Source organism: Schistocerca serialis, chromosome 2 (assembly GCF_023864345.2).
Source record: "Schistocerca serialis cubense isolate TAMUIC-IGC-003099 chromosome 2, iqSchSeri2.2, whole genome shotgun sequence".
NCBI lineage: Eukaryota > Metazoa > Arthropoda > Insecta > Orthoptera > Acrididae > Schistocerca > Schistocerca serialis.
The window spans coordinates 866,927,969-866,935,623 of record NC_064639.1 but is presented as its reverse complement, the minus strand read 5'-3'; the positions used below and the strand labels follow the sequence as shown (position 1 = coordinate 866,935,623).

The 7,655-nt window shown below is 35.6% G+C and overlaps 1 long non-coding RNA gene across 1 annotated transcript in view; it reads right to left on the bottom strand.

Annotated features, from left to right (window-relative positions):
- Positions 1-889: 889 nt before the first annotated feature.
- The window catches only part of LOC126458181 (uncharacterized), a 101,228-nt gene continuing 94,462 nt past the window's right edge, over positions 890-7,655 (bottom strand). The window contains exons 2-3 of the long non-coding RNA XR_007585588.1: positions 1,491-1,556; positions 890-1,314 (exon numbers count right to left, since the gene is read on the bottom strand). This is a non-coding gene — a long non-coding RNA (uncharacterized LOC126458181). The remainder of the gene's footprint in view (positions 1,315-1,490; positions 1,557-7,655) is intronic.

Genomic DNA, 7,655 nt, shown 5'->3' with positions numbered 1-7,655 from the left:
GAACGCATAGTTTCACTTAACACGGAAAAAGTTTATTTTCATCCGCGAGAAAGTGTTTACCACCCGGGAGATAAATGTATTTTTAACTGGGAGATCCGGGAAAAATCCGGGAATTTTTTTTCCTTGTCCACGTATACACCATGTGTTTGCTTAAAAAAGATAGTAAGTGTACTTTGTAATATTAAAGACGTTCTAGGTATCTGAAATCCACGTTTCTATCACAATCCATGACAATGCGGCTTGTTTTGCATGCAGCAAACTATTATAACAATCAAGGAAAGGTCCAAGGAAAATCAGAAACACAGCTGAGCGAATCAGCTGTCACTGAACACTGCCTACACTTTCACAGTGAAAAGAAAAATGATAATGTCACTGTGCAAATACATAGTTTCTGGGGCAATTTAATTTAGTAGTTTACCAACATAAAGATGTTTGAAAAGTTAATAAACTGAGTTGGAGATTAAATTTTAAGCAAGACTTGGGTCTGGCACTCTCGCTCGTTGTGTCGACCACCTGAGCCGAGAGATGCTGAGAGAATGAGTCTTTTATGGACTAACAGTGTAGGCTCTGAAAAAATAAATGAGTATCAAAGGGCGTGATGGGCACCGGGAGTTGGACTTAGCTGTTACTGTAAAATGGGCTGTAGTGATAACAGTTTGTCAATTAAAAACATATTAATTCATATAATTTTTTTAATGGCTTTATACCATAGGTCGATCAGATCGATCTAAGCAATATCTATCCATATAAACATTTTTATTTTCTTTAAAAAAGTTTTTAATAAACACCGGCATATCATTTAAAGCCGTATAAGTGAGCGATGTGATACAACATATGAAATGCCTGATGTATTATGTTCTAACAAAATGAGGTGAACTGAGACACACTGTAGTTTAAAAATCCGTTTATTCACCAAAAAAATTATAAAACACTTTGGAAATTGAAGGGAAATGTAGCGAAGAGTCACTGACTTTGGAAGACAAACGGTAATGTCATGAGGGTATACAATGTTTGACTCCTTGATTTATGGCCACATAACAGTGCCTATGGCATCTGAACCAATTTAGAAAACTTTCTTCTGTGGCCCTATTACAACTACTGCTGGTTTCTGACACACGAGTCTTTTACAACCGGAACGTTTCCTACATTGATGGTCATGTAAACAACTTCTGGGATTGGCTTAACTACTTGAGGTTCTTTCTCACTTTCTTCTGAAGCATCCATAAGTATTCTTCATTGCTAGCATGAGGTATTTATAAATCATCTTCTGATTCTGGTCCCAGGGGTCCTCTTGCAAAACCTAGGCATATTGTTCTAGACAAAAAAAAAAATGAAAAACTGAATTCAGTGGAGTTTAGGATCAGTAGGCTGAAGCAATACATGCATCACTTCACCCTGTGCAGAACCAACTTTTATTTTTAATTTTAAAAGAAAATTTCTTAAATTTGTAATAACAATGACAAGTTATCAATCATAGATATATTCCTTACCTTTTATGATAAATTCAGCATTATTCAAATATAGGACATATCTTTGGTGAGTAAATTTTCCAGTACCTAAAAAAAAAAAAAAAAAAAAAAAAAAAAAAAAAAAAAAAAAAAAAAAAAAAAAAACAGCACATCATAAACTCTCAAAGAAAACAGTACAAGTGAGTAGCAAAATTGGCAGGATAAAACAGCTGAATGTTACAGGCTTTTGAACTGACTGACATGGCCAGGGAAACAACATTGTTGCTCACATTTACTTTGAATTGCCAACATATTATAACAAACACTGAATTTTGTCTTAGTACATCTCATTTTATCACTTCACCCCAGTTTACGGTAAATAGTGGCACAGCACCTTATTCTGTGAACACATTACAGACACCTATGAAAGACCTCCACCATGCTAGCAGTTGCAAAACAAAAGACACCTGTTCAAAATGCCAGGTCTGAAGTGAAGATCATGTGGCAAATGACATAAAGTGCCCAGGGAGACCTAAAGAACTTACCTCACTGTCTATCACAGCCAAAGTCCACTACGTTGACACTCCTGCCACAAAAGAAGACACTATATGTGATGGCAAATATCTCGTGCCATGATCTAATCAGACCCTTAATTAACATTTTTCCAGATAGGAAACAAAATAGAACCTGCCATAAATTATGTCAAAAAATTTCTCAATCAAAGATTTATCACAACACAATGCTCGACTTTCTCCAAACCCACACACATAATTTCTGAGAGGAAACTGTCATTGCTCCAGAACTTCCTTATCATTCACCTCAGTTGCAGTTGCCATGATACAGGGTGTCACAAAGCAATTGCCAAAGAAATAATAACCCATAAAGGGTATTAACAGAAATAACAATGAAGGTGCTAGCACTTTTATTAGTAAGTGGATAATAGCTAATAACAATGAAGTAACTATTGCTTTCATTCATGGTAATGGATTAAGAGCAAAAACCGATTTATTGGAGCATTTAATAGAATCTGGAAACATGCCTAATAAGAACAATGAAATGAGGGCATCCAATCCACTTATTTATAATTAAAGACTTTATCTGTAATAGACGAGGTACAGCCAATACTGGAAGAATCGACTGCAAGTCATCATATTAAAAATGCAAAACAATACTATGAAAGGTAGTGCACATAGCAAAAGTGTACAATTCGGCCAGCAACAGGAAATAAATACATCTTGTAGAACAGGTTGCATAATCATGGGTGACATGAACATCCGATGGACCAGTTTTGGAGATGGGTATGTAACAAACATAAATGGGAAAGGTGCATCAAAAAGAATCATCCGACTTTAAAAAAATCATGACTATTATGTTACTTGAGAAATGTGCGTGAACAATGTACTGTTGGAAAGAGCACACTGTAGAGTTTCACATGGTTCCCGCCAGTTAGCAGCAGTGTGCGGCCACTTCAGTTCTAGTAGAAATGGTGTGTGGACAACAGAAAACGTTTTGTGTTCTATGTTTTGCACAGTGCAAGTCAGTGATAATAAATGTTCACCATGACTTTCATATTAGGTATAGTGTGGATCCTCCTACAGCACAGAGCATTAGATGATGGCATGCACAATTATGAGAAATGGGTTGTTTTTGTAAAGGCAAATTGCTTGGTCATCCCTGAGTGTGTCACACAGATGTCGAGCGCATCCACAATAGTTTCATTAGGAGTCCACAGAAATCCGTTCACCATGCAGGTCAACATGCCCCCGATGGCTGTCCGGCATGTGTTGTGTCGATGTTTGCACATGAAACCATACAAAAGTCAGCTACCACAAGCTCTTCATGAAGGCGATGAACAGCAATGTGTGGATCTCTGTAATTTCATTCTTGGCAAGATGGAGGATGACAGTTTTCTTTTTTTAGTGACGAGGCAACATTCCAGTTAAATGGAAAGGTGAACCATCATAATGTGAGAATATGGGGTACAGAACAACCACATGCAGTTCTACAACATGAAAGGGACTCTCCAAAATTTATTGTGTTTTGTGCAGTTTCACGGGAAAAGGTGTATGGTCAATTTTTATTTGCTGAGAACGAAGCACGTATCTCAATATGCTTGAGAACTTTCTTTTCCCCACAGTTGGAGACTGATTCGAATGACTTCATTTACCAGCAAGATGGGGCACCACCACACTGGCATCTGGAAGTGCAGGAATTTTTAAATGAAGGGATTACTGAATGATGGATTGGTCGCACTGGATCAAATGATTCAGCCTTACATTACTGGCCTCCAAGGTCACTGGACTATGTGATTATTTCTTGTGGGGGTTTATAAAAAAAACTGCTTAAGTGCCTTCGTTACCAACAACATGGATGAACTGAGACATCGCATAACAGTAGCTGTGGAAGCTGTAACTCAAGACTTGCTTGCTGCAATGCGGGAACAATTTGAATACTAGATTGACATATGCCATGCATCTCAAGGGGCGCATATTGAAACCATATGAAAAAAAAACTTTTTAAGTTTCCCATTCATCAAAAAACAAAATTCATTGTGTATTTTTATTAGTTTCAGAAACGTAGATGTGCCAAATTGGATGATTCTTTTTGATACACCCTGTATTAGAAAATTTTGTCATAAACCAAATCTCCCAAGAGTCGACAATGGAGCACCAACTTTAATTAATTGCAGAAGATTGTCAGTGCCTGTTTTTAGTGCATATGCAGAAAACCTTACAACAGTTCACTGGATCAGGAACAGCACAAGCAACATCATCTGCCAGTACCACTTACGACAGCAACCTACACAAAACAACCAAAGCAATCTATAATCTAAAGAATTTGTTATCAGAAAATATCTTCCAGAACCAGAACATATAATATCAGTTGAACAACTCAGTCAATATAATGAAAATGTAATAACAGCAATTAAACATGTAGAATTAGAAAATGCTCCAAAAATATAAATTAATCTGGGTTTGACGATAATTGCAGCATATGTACTATCGAACAAAAATGCTGAACATACTTCCTAATGAAACGAATACAGGGTGATGAGCACAGAAACGAGTGTCACACTCAGCAGTTTAGTCAAAAAGACAAGCTGTTTCACTCACATAGGTAGTCGCAAACCTGTGAAACAGACCATAGGTCATCGACTCAGTTTTGGAAGTTTGTAGCCAGCTTTAAAGTAAACTGAGAACATCCACTTCCACACAAAGGAAACATTGTCACAGATAGCCAAATGAAAGCACAAATTTTCTGAGAAAGTGTTACAGAGAGACAAGCAATTTCTGATGAGATTCTCTTTGACAAATACACAAATAAGAAATATTGGTAACAACACCAGAAGTTTAAGGAAACAACAAACTTTCTTCCTTCCAAATGTACCACGAAAATAAATAGAAATTGGAATGCATGAAGGGAAAAAGTCTACTCATGGTATTGATAGCCTCTTTCAATCTCACTATTTACACATCCAAGAAAACAAGTACATTATACTCTCTGTTCATTGCAGCCATGAAATTTAAACAAATTCCAACTTAATGGAAATGTTACCACAGTGTGGCAAACCCTTGAATATCTGTAACTTGTAGACAGTCACTTAACTACCTGTAATAGGAAAGTGTTTCAAAGCAGTCTTGTGTGCACCTAAACTGTTTTGCTGAGAAACAAGATTACTGATACACAAGCTGGTTTTACCAGTGACCCTATACTATGGATCTGCAGCAACACCACAAAAGCAATAAACATTACAAACGTGTCAGCTCTATTCTTAGCAATAGTAAAGGCATTTGACAGAATTTTACACTCTGGACTAAACTACAAACTAATCACTTTTGAAATTCTCACCCAAACTGCACAACTTACTGACCTCAGCCCTAGAGGACAGGACCACAACCAGCACAGTATATGATAAACATTCTGCAATTTTTATCCCAGAAGCTGGAATACCACAGGGAGCCACCTTATCTCCATCACTAATATAGTATATACAGTTTCAATTATACCTTGCTCAGCTCATGGAAACAAACAAAAATGCAATACATTGGAAAACTGCAGAAGTGGTTTATAAAATCTAATACTCAGAATAGTTAATTTCTTAGCTCTTGACATAAAAACTGTCCAAGGAATAAGAAGCAAACACCAGAGGACATAAAGTTACAGCTTCAGAGCCAAGAAATAACAAAAACATGAAAGTTAAATATCCCGGACTGATTATGGATACTGTGTTATCATGGATATCTCACATAGGTGGCATCATAGCAGAAGAAAGATGATGGGCCAACAGTTTTAAAACAGTGATGGATGTATCTCAAAAGAACTTCAAATTAAATGTTAGTTGATTGATACAAGACCTTCATTACGCAAATTCTCAAATATGCAATGCCTGTCAGGATAGCTAACTCAAACCAAACAAAAAGAATATTCAACTCAGGGAGAGAAATCTCCAGAATAGCTACAAAATCTGTGGGTAATACGTATATTCCAAACATCATCATGTACAAAATAGCCCATATAAAACCTTTAAAATACCAACTCTTTCTAAATTGCTAGTAATGTCAGACTGGACATGTTAATTGCTAGAATAATACACTGACAACATACTACTTAAAGTTAAAATAATAACTTCAAAGTTTCCAAAATTTCAATACAATTATACACCTCATACAGCAGTATAATACATGAAGTTTGTGAACAAATAGGACCAGCCAGCAACATCAACCACCTCTTGTAGCAAAGAAATAGGTACTTAGATGAGAAGCAAAAGTTTTAACCCCAGTTACACATTAATGAATTAGCGTTTCCTGTAGTACAAGCAACCACTAAATAATGTATGCTAAGTGAACAGTGTGCTTGTATCTCTCTTAAGATTCTGTCTAACTGTATAACAATTTTATATTCTACTACCATAAAATAAAACACTGAATAATTAATAGGGCTATCTATATACACCTTTCTTACTCTTGTGGTTTTAGACTTAACAGAAATAAATCTGTGTTGATGAAAACATTTATAAAATTTGCCGATTAGTAGTAGTCCAATAATGCAAGAGAATTTTTTAAATGAAAAGCTAATTCTCTTACTGTGGTAGGCAGTAGGTTTCAGTGAAAAAGCATTTTCTTTTTTCTTTGTAGCAGCTGCAGCAAAATTATTTACTAAGTGAAAGAGATTCATGTTTCATGTTAAACTTGTCCTTTTAGTGCCAGAAAAATAAAAATGGGAACAATTCGGTCCGGTATCATCAGTTCGTGCCTTACTTCCAGATTTTAATGTCATAAAGCAGTTTCTAATAACATGATCCTAAATTATCTCTGGTACATTTTAAAACTTGACTAAAAATTTTCCAAGAAGCGACATTATTGCAGGGATTATAACAGTTCAGTTTAGTTTAGCAAAGACAAACAGTCTCTAAATCAACCTTGTTTGGCTTAAGATTACGTAAACAGATTTCTGGCTTACTGTACTGCATGCTGCTTGGTTTACTTTCTTCGCATTTTTCATGAAAATCCTTTAGCTCTTACGGGGGCAATGAATAATAATACAAGATTACACACATGTACCTCCACTAAAGAATAGTTGCAGTCATTCAGTCAAACTCTTGTGATTACATTTCTTGTCATTTCTTACTTGCCCAGATGTAATATATTGCCGGCAGAAAGATTAGACATGGTACAGAACTATTACAAATTGTAGTCTTTCTCTAATATCTTGCATTAGAGATTATTAAAGGCAGCTGTTCACTCTATTTGTTAAATAGTATTACAGGAAAAAAAGCTGTCGTATAATAATATATAACTTGAGATGTTTTTGTTTGGAACATATATGGGAGAAAGAAATTATAAATGTTGTCTTCATTTATATTTTTTATTATTCTAGTGACAGGCATTTTTAGAACTGCTTCTCTTCGTTTCCAATCTAATTTCAAATGAGTTATTTTTTAAAGTCTTTGTTTCCTGCAAACTCTGTGACTCAGTTCATATAACTGACTCAGTTTATGCATTTAGATGTCTCAAGCATGTGTTTTGTAAAGGCGTTTTCTTTGTTCACTGTATGCTTATAATCTTACTTGTGCATAATGATATTTTTCACATGGATCAAACATTCTAACTGACTACCTTGAGAATTCTACACTAGGTTCATGCACGAGTTTAAATGGCTTATGTATGTTAAGAGTGAATGGTAGTAAGCAATTACACATCACTTTCT